We start from the raw sequence: 14,771 nt of genomic DNA on the forward strand, positions 1-14,771 counted from the left end.
CTGCATCTCCATAAAAAAATCTTTTTATTAAAATTACCTTCATGTAATGATTTGATTGTTCTGTTTTCTGTTGGGACCATAAATTATACTGGGATGTTTGAACACAGGATAATAAGATATTTAGGGCTTAAGTAATTAATTCTCTGGTAGGCCATAAACAAATAGGAGAGTGCTTAGTAAATTAATTCTATCAGATCAGTAGTTATTTTTTTTTTTCCTAGAGCCTTAGACTATCAAGTTATCTAAGCAGTAGTAAACACATAAACAGAATGGGGAAAATTCATAGGAACTAAATCTAATAGAAGAACACAGTATTGGCATAACAAAATTTAAGGAAGAATGAAGGAAAATTAATGTGATTATATTGAGATAAAAATTCTTTTTTTTTTTAAAGATTTTATTTATTTATTTGACAGAGAGAGAGAGAGCGCACAAGCAGGTGGAGCGGCAGGCAGAGGGAGAGGGAGAAGCAGGCTTCCCGCGGAGCAGGGAACCCAACTCGGGACTCAATCCCAGGACCCTGGGATCATGACCTGAGCTGAAGGCAGACGCTTAACCGACTGAGCCACCCAGGCACCCCTGAGATAAAAATTCTTAATAAAGAGTACTGTCTGTGTAGGACTGCCAGGTTTAGCAAATAAAAGTACAGGATGCCCAGTCATATTTGAATTCCAGATAAGCAATAAATTATTTTTAGTATATTTATCTGAAAAGCAAATTGAACTGAGCATTCTGTATTTTACCTGGCAACCCTATCCTTGTGCACAGGTCATTAACATAGTCTATCAGTTGACAAAATCGCTTGTGATTAGTCTACTGCACAGTCAACGAAGTGTGACAAAGTGACAGATGGGGTCAAGTAGATTGAGAACTAGTATCTAGAATATCAGTAGATAGATAGAGCAGTGAGAGAGGATAAGTCACCTAAACAAAATACTACAATCTGAGCTATACACTGATTGATGGAGAGACAGAAATTGTGCATAAGGGGTCACTAACGAATTCTGGGGGTAAGTGCAGTGAAGGTGGTTTTAGAGCAAACTTTAATGAACAAGAAAGAGTATGGTACTTAAGCACATGATCTGAGACCAGCATCAGTAAAGCCAGGCCATGAAGCCTAGTCTGAGAATATATTTAAATGCGAAAAAAAAAAAAAAATCTAGGCCAGTCAAGAGGGTGGACACAGAGAAGTCGGTGTAAATATATGAGGCAATCAAAATTTGTGATGAAAAGAATACTTGTCTGGGAATAAGAACACCTTGTATTTTTTTCTAGCCTAAACTTGAAGAAATATCAGTCTTTCCAGGATCTATTATTTAAATTACACAAGAAATATTTAGTTACATATATATATATTTTAAATTTATTATTACATTGCAGGCCTAAAAACCTGTGCTGTATAATTTAGGATTCCAATTATAGCCCAAGAGAACAGTGGGAGAAGTTTATGTAGACAATAAAACAAAACTCTTTTATCAAAGTCAAGTATAAGAAGGAAGGCTCACATACTATGTCAAATAAACATCAGATGTTGATAATGGAATAGTGCTCTTTGCTTTTGTTCTAAGTGCTATTCCTGCTGTGGCAGACCAAAAACGAAAGGTTTTGCTTCTCTGTGGAACAAGACAGACTTCTAAAACTGCCCCAGGTTGGTAATTGTGTCACAAGTAGATAAGCCAGATAAGGGAATTCTATTAATGTAATTGCATTGAAAAGAAAAATTAAAAACACTAATATATAATTTAGATTGAAAATATCAAAAACTCTTATGATGAAAAACCCTGGAAAAGACTAAAAGCATTGTCTGATTAGAAGAAGAAGAAAAGGAAAATGTCTCTTTTCTCTCTTTACCTTTCTTCCTCATATGCCATTATGTTTTGAGGGAGACTTGAAAGGAGGTAAACAGGAGACTTAAATGTACCCCAAATCAGCTGGGAAATGTTTTGAATAAAATGTGAGCAAACATCCCAGTATTTTGCAAGAATACTTCCAATTTGAGGAAAGTGAAATAAACCCATAGAAAGTACACTCCATTTCCTTTACACATATAAGGAATTAATCGATTTACCACCCCACCAACAGCAACACACACACACAGGAAAGGTAAGGCTTACTATGGCAATGACAGGAAGAAAGATGGAACTGTAACAGTATGTGGAATGGAAGTTTCTATGGAGAGACCAAGAAGAAAATAGATACTGTATTCCAAAGTGACATGTTATACTACGATGCAAATTTTAAAGAAATTATCCCCAATTGCTAAAGCATCCATCAAAACCAATAATGCAGAGGGATAAGAAGTAGCAAACTGGGTCAGGAAAGGATCTTTAAAATTATTTATTGGAGAGCTATTCTGTGAATGTCATCTTCCTCAAGAGCAAAGAGTATGAAATTGCTGATTTTCACGATTAGCTCAGGAAAGATAAATCTAAAAACAAAACAAACAAATATCTTCTGAGACCTTAATGTGTATCCTGTGGAGTTTGGGTAGAGTTTGGGGATCCCAGAGGACAGGATTTGATTTAGATCAAAATCTATAGGACAAGAGATTGAATGAAGAATGGCTGCAGAAAAGACATAATTTTGAAAGTATTAAACTCCAGGGGCACCTGGGTGGCTCAGTAGGTTAAGCAGTTAAGCGTTTGCCTTCCGTTCAAGTCATGATTCCAGGGTCCTGGGATCGAGCCCCACGTCAGGCTCCCTTCTCAGTACTTGTGCTCTCTCTCTCTCTCACTCATTCTCTCTCTCTCAAATAAATAAAATCTTAAAAAAAAAAGGTATTAAACTCCAAAAACCAGTAAACTGCAAGACTGTGTGAGTGATTTCCATGGTCCAAATCTTCATCAAAGGAGGGCCATTTAAATAAGTTAATAGACAATATCACCCTCCACCCTCATCAAGGGAAGAGATCCCCTGAAATACCGGTAGGAGTCTTAGAAGAAAATTTGAAACAACCCACAAAAGTGGGATTAAATTTTAAATATCTGAAATGTCCAAAGAAAGTATAAACTAAGTCATGATAGTATCAGAAAATTAGACATATTCATATGACTATTTCTTCCTTTATCTCTTTTTCTTCCAAGTACAGAAAGGCCAGATATTAATGTAGAAAGATAAAGAGGACATAGCTAACCAACCCTGCCTCTAGACTCTGGACTTCTCATGTACAGCAGGAATAAACGTGGGAGGAAACTGACATGTCCTCAATGTTAAATTAAATTTGAAGATTTGAAGTAACAGAGCTTCCCATTTTAACTGCTGAATTAAGACTGTTTTGCAACTTTACATAGGATTGTATTTTTAAATCTTAGATTAGCCATAAAAGTCATGGAGCCCACCCAAGTTTTTCATTCTCTACAAAAGGAGAACTGGCTCTTCAGAGTACATTGCAAAGAACAATGGAAAACAAAAATAGAGTTATTTCATAATTATATCTCATGAGTGATCTTTCAGCTTTAAATAAAATTACTTCTGAATAAGAAATCAAACTAGCATTTTTATATTACATTTGTTTCAGTTAGGATACTGGTACCTCTTGAAAGAGCACACTCAAAGGGTTAATTAAAAACAGGAGAGATTATTTAGACTTCTGGTTTCTGGTTCTGCATGTAAGGAGTTTGGAAGTCTCCATTCTGTCCTAACAATAAGCAAAAATCTGAACAGACTGAAAATCAACAATTGTCATTATATCCACAAGAGAGGGGAGGACATAGGGCAAACTATGACTCCCGAGATGGGAGAGACAGGTGAATACAGGGTGTTGTAGCTTCCCTGAGCAGAGACTCAGGAGCGGAAACTGCTATAGGAACCAGGGATGTGACAGGAGAACCTGAAACGTGATGAATTGCTGGAAGCTCAGTGTGGACAAGACTGAGGTTAAAAATTCCAGACGTACCCAGTCATAAGGGAGATCCCCTAGTATTGTGAGATTTTCCTCCAGGAGCTTGCCGTAGTAAATATTTCCCATAGTTCCCATTGTAAGTATTGGGAAAAAATTTTCCTCAAGCTTTTGGCAGAGGAAGGAAAAAAAGGAACCATTTTGGAATATGCCAGAGCTCTCTGTTCCTCCTAACAGGGCCTGCCCTCAAGGGAAACTAGTTATAATTAGAGCCTAATCTTCTGTGGGTATTATCAGAGCCTAACGGACCCTGGAAGAGAAATACCCAACTCCAGCTGGCTTTAGCCTGCCATGTGGGAGAAAGGAAATACCAATTCCAGCCCACTCTAGCCATCTTGTCCCACCTAAATGGCGAGAAAAAACTGAATAACAATTGTGAAGTTTGCAGTCCAGAGGCATAGGCTTACTAAAAGATATGACCTAAATCATAGGACTATAGAATGCTTCCCCTTCTTTTATACTTTACCACTATATGACATATGTGTGGTAACAGGTGTATACAATAAAGGCCTATTTACAGTAGTTTCTTTTACCCAGTATATCATGTCCAGCCATCAAGAAAAAATTACAAAGCATCTCAAAAGGGGAACAAATAAAAAGTTGAAGAGACAGAGCAAGTATCAGAAACAGACATAGCAGGGATGTTGGAATTATTAGACCCGAAATTTAAAATAACTGTAATTAAAGGCTCTAATGGATAAAGTAGATAGCATGCAAGGACAGATGGACAATGTAAGTAGAGAGATGGGAATCATAGAAGAATCAAAAAGAAATGCTAGTGATATAAAACATGTAACAGATGAAGAATTCCTTTCATGGACTTATTAATAGGTTGGACACAGCTGAAGAGAGAATCTCTGAACTAGAGGATATATAGATTGAATCCTCAGTAACCAAAAAACAAGGAAAACAAAAGCTGAAAATTATAGAGTATCCAAAGACTGTAGATAACTATAAAAGGTGTAACATGGGTATATAACATCCCATTATCTCTTTCTTCTACTGGCATTCTTATTGTTTTATCAGTCCAGCCATCAAGAAAAAATTACAAAGCATCTCAAGAAATTCCTATTGTTATAGGAATACCAGTAGAAGAAAGAGATAAAGGAACAGAAGAAATATTTGAAATAATGACTGAGAATTTCACGAAATTAATTTTTATGTAAATTAATGTTAATTATAAATGTAAATTAATGTTAATACCCCCAATTAATGATAGATCCAGAAAGCTCAGAGATCATCCAGCAGGATAAATGGGAACACCACCACCAAAAATTCACATAGGCATATCATCTTCAAATGGCAGAAAATCAGATGAGAGAAAAATCCTGAAAGAAGCTGGGGGTTGGGGGTGGGGGGGTGGGGATCTTACAGAAGAACAAAGATAAGAACTATATTTGACTTCTCAGAAACCAGTTAAGCAAGAAGAGAGTGGAGTGAAATCTTTAAAATATTGGAAGAAAAAAAAATCCACTAACCTAGAAATTTGTACCCAGTGAAATTAGCCTTCAAAAGTGAAGGAAAAAATAAAAGCTCTCAATAACAAAAATTGAGGGAATTTGTTGCCAATAGACCTGACTTCTAAGAAATATGAAAAGTTCTTCAGAGAGAAGGAAAATGAAATAGAGAAATTCACAACTACATAAAGGCAGAGCTTTCAAGAAGAAATAGTAAAATAATTTTATTCATTTTTCTTATTCTTACTTGATCTACCAGTTAATTTATTCAAAATAACAATAACAACAATATATCAGGAGTAGTTTATGAGTAAGTGAGATAAATGTCAACAATATTATAAGGGATAGAAGGAGGAATTGGGAATACTCATTACGAGATAAGGACACTATTCATGAAGAATAGAATTATTTCAAAGGGAATTTAGATTAGTTGTAAATATATGTTGCAAACTCTATGACAATCACTAATTTTTTTAAAAAAAAGTATAATTAACATTTTAAGGTAAAAGAGGAAATGGAATTATACAAAATGTTAAAACCAGAGAAGGCAGAAAAAGAGTGAAAAACAAAACAAAACAAAACAAAAGAACAAGGGTAACACATAGAAAACAGTTACACAACTTATGCTCACTCAACAACTTGTACATAAATGCTCATAGTGGTTTTATTCAGAATTGTCAAAAACTGGAAACAACCCAAATGTTCATCAGTAGGAGAATGGAAAACAAATGGCATATTCCTAAAACAGAATACTACTTAGCAGTAAAAAATTAACAACCACTAATACATGCAACAACATGAATGAATCTCATAAGCACTCTTTTGACAGCAAAAAGACACAAAAAAGTTCATACTGCCTGTTTTCATTTATATGAAATTTTATAACTGGTAAAACTAATCTATCCTATGAAAAACCTTGAAAGTAGGTTGGCTTATTCGGGACTTTCTGGAAAGCAGCATGATTTTACTTTTGTAAGAAAAATGTATCTTAATGGGGATGTACTACATGGGAATATGTAGGTATTAAAACTTATGGAACAGTACACTTAATATTTATGCAATATACTTATGTAAATGTATCTCAAATGAGAAAATAGAACTGGAAACAAATATTGAACTCTAGTTAGTAGGTTTCTGAAAAGCGATTTTATTGCCCCATTTGATTGAACATACCTTCAGTAGAATTTATTTTAGGGAAGGTTTGGTACTACAGTGAATATAATGTTACAAAGAACTAGTTTCTCTGTCTTCCCACAGCATTTTCTGATGTTTGCTTTGTTCTTGGTTTTCATGGGGTGGTCCACTTGCAATATCAAGTCCCTCTCTCCTTTTTGGTATCAAATGAATATATTAGCTTGACACCTTCTATTTTTAGGCCACTCTAACTGGAAGGAAAGGGAAATATAAAAAAGAAGCTTTGAAAAAAAAATTAAAAAAAATAAAAAGCTTTGTTTCATTAAAGTCCTATGAAATATTCCTTTGCATTTCATTGGGTCTGATCTGTTATGCCTTCCTTTGGAAGTAAGAATAGGGTCAAAAACGTTAAATAAAGAAAAATAAGTAAGGGTAGGAAAGTTCCTCAAAATCTAGATTCTAATATCAGAAGGGTGGGAAGTGAGTGCTGACAGAAGAAATGTTACTATTGAAAACAATTAATTTATTGCTTTTCATGCTAAACTCAGAACATTAGTTTTAAAATTTAACATGTCTAGTATTTTAATCTGCATTTGAATGTAACTAAGGTGTAACTTAAAATTCAAGTAACATTTTGACCCAATTAGGTAGTAAATATCGGACTCATGTTAAAACCTTACAAAGCAGGTGGGTAGCAAACAAGAAGCTATTACATTATTTTAATTGCTCTATATGTTGGCAATGGATTAATAATATGATGATTATCAGGTCAGGTCAGATTCATTTCCCATTTTTCAAAGTAGGTACAATATAATCCTTAAAATAATTGGAAGAGATTAAATCAGATCAAAGCTGAAATGAATGTCTGAATGTAAAAATTTGTAATATTTATGAGTTGATTTCACTATGAGAGTTATGAGACCAGTACAGAATCCTGCCATTTTAACATCATAATTTTGCTTCCTATACATTTCATTACATCTAGATAAATGAAATTATACCATTAGGATCCAATAACTGCAAGTCCAGAAAATCTGATTTACTTTATTTTTTGCTATAACTTCGATCATCATAAACAATATATCCCTACTAATTTTCCTAAGGAATTTGAAAAATACTGAAATAATAATTTATTATTACTGTGATGTAAGAGAAGACCTTTAAAATAGCAGGTATCAGTCAGGATTTTTTATGACTGAATTTGGGTGCCATTGTATGCATACCATAGTGAAGGGTCATATAAAATCTAATTCAAATAATAAAGCAAAATATTGCATTTAAAAAGTGGAAGTAGAAGGAAAATACTTGAAATAGTTTATTGGATAGCAGAACAGGGGTATATTTTCATGAATCAGAAATCATGAATCAGAAATAAATTGTTTAATTTAAAAAAAAAAAGACATCAGAATTTCTTTCATAAAGGGAAGAGGAACCACAAGACCATAATCACCTATTTTATAATATGACACTAATTTCCTGGTTAATTTTCAAGGCAAAGCAGTTAATTAAAAAAAACAAAACAAAACACTAGTCTCAAAATGACTGTAAATTATTTTTGATTTCCTGTCATCCACTATTCTAATAAACCTGAATATAACTCAGTATTTTGTAGAAAACACTGATGTCACCTAACTGCAAAACTCCATTTGGCCTCTGTACTGTTTCAAAGTTCCTCAGTGGCAAAATATACAAATGGCAGCATAAATTACCTTTGTACCTGCTTCCACATTCTCCAGACCTTAAATTTATATTCCTTGCTATGATTCTGCCTATTCTAATTTCTGCAAAATTGAACTTGGAAAAAAATTAAAGGTCTGTAGATGCTGTAGTGGGGCATATATTTGTTGTCTTCCTGGCATCCATATCCTCCTTTCCTTTTCCAAAAGTTACCCACATTGCCAATCCTCCTAGGCACCATAGTCCATTCAGAGGTAGAAACATTAGCTGAGTCCTGCCAATCAGAATCAGTGGAACTTAATTCTGTGTAGGCACATTTGTGATTGTGTGTGTATGTTTGAGGTATAAGGATTGTGAACTTCTTCCCTGTAGGATGGGACAGTTTCAGTCCATTCAGGCCCCTATCACAAAATACCAGAGACTGAATAGCTTATAAATAGCGGAATTTTATTTGTACAGTTCTAGGGGCAGGAGCTCCAAGAATATGGTTGTGTGATGGCCCTCTTCTGGGTTGTAGACCATTTTATCTTCATATAATAGAAAGAACTAGGGAGCTCTGTGGGATTTCTTTTACAAGAGCACTAATCCTATTCATGAGGGTTCCACTCTCATGACCTAATTCCCCCAAAGTCCCTATGTACTATAATCACCTCTTTAGGGGTTAGGATTTCAACACACAAATTGGGGGTGGGGCACAAACATTCAGACCATGGCAGAAAGTTCTACAAGTTTCTGACAAACAACATGAAACTCAAAGAGGAATTTTGGGGGGAATGTTAACAAAGTTAAAACATGAAGAAAGTGACACTAAGTCTTGGATATATCAGTTGTTGGATAAAAGATTAGCATGAGACTTTATCTACTCTTGGGCTGTGGGAGTACACAAGCCAATTAAATCTCCAACCCCCTAACCCCCTTTTCTTTTTGGCCAAATCAGTTTGAGTTAGATTTTCAAATACTTGCAACTAAATGGATTCAGATATCTATATTTTCACAAATAAGTGTTTTATAATTTTATAGCTTATTTTTGTCTGTTCTATTAGGGAAATTCTTTTAACCACAGAATTTCCAGCGTTCTGGAAATTGATGTTTCACTCAACTATTCACAAGGTTAGGGGAATGAATGTTTTCAAGCAGGATGTTTAACTGTCTTGTTATGATATCCCAGTTGAAAAGATAGAATGGTAGAGGTGGTAGAAGTCCTATGAATAATTACATTCAAACCCCTTGTTATACTGGTTAGGCAGGTAGTCTCAGAAAAATTAAGTGAATTGTACAGGATCAAACAGGATGCTAGGAACCCATGCCCTGTTAACCTTGAGTTAGTGTTCAGTCCCTCCCCAAAGCTGCAAACACAGTTTACCTAATTGCAATGAGTCATTTTGCACATAAATTAAGAAGCTGATCTTTTTTTCACTTAATACAAGATTCAAAATCAGTTTGAGTTATAATAACATCAGGAAACTTAAGAATATAACCAGTTTCCTGACCCATTTGGTTGCATGTAAGGAGAGGTTTTGAATGAGCAAATTTTTGTCCTTTTCCTTTATAGCTAATAGAGTAAGAATCTCTTTATTAATCAAAAAGCCTCTTCACCTTAGATTCATTGCTTATATCCCCTGCTAACAGTCCTAAATTTAGGCCTTTTGAGATTGGATCACTAAAATATCCAAGAGGAATGAATGTGAAAGATCATGATAAAACAAGTGATCAGGAATGGGTAAGAATTAGATCTTCAAGGGAATAAAAACAATGACTGCCATTTTTTGTCTCCTGAAAATATTTTCATAACCCCACACCCTAACTACAACCAACCTCCCCAGGTATAAGAATTCTGGTACTCGGGGGGTGCCTGGGTAGCTCATCAGTTAAATCATCCAACTCGATTTCGGCTCAGGTTGTAATCTCAGGATTGTGAGATGGAGCCCTACATCAGGCTCTGCACTGGGTGTGGAGCCTGCTTAAAATACCCTCTCCCTCTGCCCCTCCCCACCATGTATGTGCTCTCTCTCTCTCCCCTTCTCTAAAAAATAAAAAATAAAAAAATAATAAAAAAAGGAAAGAAAGGAAGAAAGAATTTTGGTGTTCAATCAGAATGATGGAAATGAACTTAAAAGTTTTTTTTTAGTTTTGAAATTTACAAAATCATGTTTCAAGCATTTTTCTTTGAGCATGCTTCACATGGAATAATAAAAGCAGGGCAACTTTGCCATTCATAGTCCTTTAGAGAAAATTTTGTGGACATAAGCAATTGAACTGAATGATGTATTAAATTTTACATGCAACTTTATCAGAAATAAATAGATTATGGATAAAAAGAAACCTTTATATTATGATCTGATTATCAGAACAATTAGCTTTTTCCCCTTTCAACTATATGTATATAAAAGATTATACATGTTTTTAGATGATTTTAATTCAGACACTATTTACACATTTGCCTACTGTTACCTCTGATTACAGTGGACTCCTTATTCTTTTATTTCTGTGCATACCCTCTTTTTATGTCTACCACCCACAAGTGTTGGACAGGGCCTTGGCCATTTCATTGTTCTCATCTTCTTCCACTTCGCACCTCATTAGCTTTCTCCAGTCAATACTGTCTCCTTGTTGTTCTCAGGCCAATAAGCTTCATTCTTATTCATTCTTAGATCCCAGAGACTAACATGGTGACTGCCATATGTTAGTTGCTTATTAGTATGTGTTAAATGAATGAATGAAAAAATAAATGAACAAATATTTATTGGGTACTATACCATTTTGCCAGGAATGCCATTACAACGTATTGTACAATGGGTGGCTTATATAATGGAAATTTATTTTTTGACAGCCTAATGTTCTAAGGAAGTGATTAGAACACCATTGGAAATGTTTTCTTGTGTTTTTTTTTTTTTTTTTTTTTTTTTTAGGAGGGAATGCACTATAATGGGTATTTATTTATTTTAAAGATTTATTTATTTGAGAGAGAAAGCACAAGCAGGAGCGGCAGAAGGAGAGGGAGAGGGAATCTCAAGCAGACTCCTTGCCCAGCGCAGAGCCTGGCACCGGGCTCAGCCTCATAATCCTGAGGAGATCATGGAATATAAAAAAAAATCATCTTTGATATTAATTTAAACTTGAAAGACCCAGATATGTGGCCTATAAAAGTTATTTGTTTCTCTGTTTCAAGCAGTCTCCAATGTATAAAAATGTTGAGTTCCAAGGATTCCTTTGTAAATCATGTTTTGGGACTCAGATTGCATTTCACCATGGAAACAATGTATGTTCAGTATTGTAGTCACCCTGCCCCACTCTACAAAACCAAAATGTTTAATCCACAATGAAGCAAAAGGAAGTATGATACTAGTAAAATTATTACCACCATGAATCCTAATTTTTAAAAGGCAAAATTTAGTCAGAGAACCAGTTGAAAAATATTTCCCTTCTTACACTTTTCTGCTTTTGGGATACTCAGTGCAGGGATCTTTCCAGTTCCATAACTCAGGTGAAGGATCTTATGGCTGGGGCAGAAGCTCTGAGAGGGAGGGGGCACAAAGCTATAAAGACCTAAGACTACTTCCTTCTAGAAAGATTCAAAGTCATGTCTTGGTTCCAAGCTATTTAAAATTCTTATCAGATATATTCCTAGAATCAATGGCATGCCAAAGGAGGGGGGTCATATTTGGATGAGAGAGATTCACCAACCGCCACATTTTTTGGTATTGTCATGTATAACCTACATTGCATTACTTACTGTTTTTAAATTCTTTACAGACAATGCACCCCCTTAAAGCCTGCACCAGTACACTGCTCTCATCTCCCAGCTCAAATACAATGTAATGGAAAATAGAGCTGGTTTGCTAAATACTATCTCAGTTCCTAAACATATCATCAATTCTAAGGGTTCCTGGTTTCTATTTATTTCTCCTGGAAAGAAATATTCCTATGCCCTTCATCTTTCCTTTCTCCCCATCCTTTGGGGGGGGGGAAATATATATATATGTATGTATACATGATATATTTTGAGATAAATGAGCAACCAAATTAAAATTCAGATTGATTTATCATAAACAGACCAGATTAATCCTAAATTGCATTTTCTCTTCACAGAGGGAGAATTTAAGACATTTGAGTTCAAGAAATAGGATTTAGATTTTGAGGTAGCTAATTCTAAAAAGCCTGTAGAAGAGAGGTAAAGAGGTGACTAAGGTAGGAATGCTGTCAATGATTCTTGACAAGGGATTCAGGAGAAGAAGGAAGGAAAATCCCAATGGAAAAAACAGAAAAGGAAAAACATTTACTTATAAGAAATGTACATGCTAGACATATAAGTCAAATACTATCATATTTTTCTAAAATGAGTTTTATTAATAAATGTTGATACTAATTCACTGAGTGTCTTAATGTAATGTCATTACTTATTGCTACTTTAAAAAATAATCTGCTGTCTTCTTGTAGGCTGTTAAATTTAAGGTCTCTCATTTTTTATAAGTAAGCTCAAATTTTTCAAACCTTTACTGAAATAAAACATTTGAAGTACAGTCTAATTCATATTGTCAACCTTAAAAATAAAATAGCAAGTTATTAGCAAAATGAGTTATTTGGGAATATCAGAGGAATTGCAATTTGGGACAAGCAAATTACAGCAAACCATAGGCAAGTCTGAAGAGAAAGGGAAGATCAACTTTTATTAGATTTTAGGAGGAAATTGAGGAGTGTTTTTTTGAACAAAAGTTCATTGGAAAAGAGGAAGAGTTTGAGGTTGCAGATGCTTCTCATTAGCTGCAGGCAGTTATTGGTGAGTTGTGGCAAAGAGAGATCTTCCTTGTTTTTTTTTTTAAAGCAGAAGATAAAATTCCTATGTGAGAAGTGTTCTCTCTTGTGAAGATAAGAACTATCTTCCTTTTTCCTGCTGGTCATGCAGGCTATAAGTGGTATACATGTGACTGTACCCAATTCCACTTTAAATGAGGTCTCCTTAATTCATTTTCACAATATCTGTATCTAATACAAAGAGAATCTTAAACAAAATAGTCTGAGAACCAGCATTGACTTCTCATGCCTCAAATGTTTTTCTGTGTTATTTTATCACAATGCAGTACAAATTCCACACTGTTCCCAATGGGACCAGTTTGCTGGAACACAATTATGACTAATATAAATAACTCCACCAATGTCCTTTCCTTGCAAAATTTTGTAAATTTAATCTTTGGAAATTTTCTCTTTTCTTTCACTTGTTTTCAATTTTATAATATAATCAATGAAAAGTAAGATTCACAGTGAATAAGGCCTTTTAGAATGTATTGATAGACCATCAATATCAGAAAGCAAAAGAACTAATATTTGTAAGGCCTTTTATGTGCAAACGTGGGGATTCTTTTAAGAAATAATTATTCAATGCTGTGTAGGTTTTGAAGGAGTTCAGTGAAGAAAAGCAACACATGACAATTCCACTCTTGGAATTTCTCTGGCTTCTATTATAAGAGAGAGATCTATTTTATATGTATAACCTAAGGATCCCTAGGCTTCCAGGCTTCTAGAATTACACACTGTAACCAGAGCACAGGGATGCAAGAGCGCATGGCCACGGGGTTCCCAAACAGGCCAGGTTCGGCCACTCACCACTGACAAAATCCAAAAGCAGAGAGACAAGTGGTGGTGAAACAGAAATTTATTTCAGTGAGGCCAACACCAGGAAAACAGCGGACTAATGTCTCAGACTGTCTCCAAAGTGCTGAAAGTACTTCTAGGTTTATATAAGGAAAATATGGGACAAAGATTGATGGATGGATATGTGTAGGTGGGCAGAAAAGGTCAAGTGAAACATTGTCTTGGGGTCAATCATGTGAGGTCTTGCAGGCATCAGGGCAGTTGGAATGCTTGAGGGGTAGTTTCCATCCCCATCACAGGATGCTTTGCCCACTAGGTCTTTTGCCTGAGTTGAAAAATAAGCTGGAAAGAACTTAATTGGTTAGAAAGTACAGACTCAAGTCAAAATGGAGGCTGCTGAAGGCACGACTGGGTCCTCTTTCAACTCTTATTTAATATCTTCAGCAATTTACTAAGTCACCTATTCTGTGAGAAGATAAGCAACTTTACAACTATTTCTAAGGAATCCAAAATGGAAGAATGGGAAGATAGGTGAGCACATGAATCTCATATCCTCCTGGTTTTCCTAAGTACCTCTTTTGAAATTCCTGCTCCTGCTGAATTATTGATCCAATTTAGCATTTTGTCACTGATTATCCTCTCTTCCTACTCTGTTGTCTTTATCTTTTAGTCCTCGCAGCATTATAATACATTCAAGTAGACAAAAAATTTTACTGAAGGACTGTAAGTAACAAGGCATGATTATAACAACACAGGGCAGAAAATAGCTTAATATTCAGCCTTACATCCATTCAGCTTAATGTCCTTCAGTCATCTGCTATTGGAATTTATTACTGGAAATAATTCACTTTGGCCTACACTGTTGTTGGGATTTAATCTTTTTTTTTTTTTTTTAAGATTTTATTTATTTGTCAGAGAGAGAGAGAGCACAAGCAGGGGCAGTGGCAGGCAGAGGGAAAAACAGGCTTCCCGCTGAGCAGGTAGCCTGACGTGGGGCTCTATCCCAGGATCCTGGG

This window comes from Mirounga angustirostris, unplaced genomic scaffold (genome assembly GCF_029215605.1).
Source record: "Mirounga angustirostris isolate CCGP_5_RB_7025 unplaced genomic scaffold, mMirAng1.0.hap1 SCAF_3, whole genome shotgun sequence".
Lineage (NCBI taxonomy): Eukaryota > Metazoa > Chordata > Mammalia > Carnivora > Phocidae > Mirounga > Mirounga angustirostris.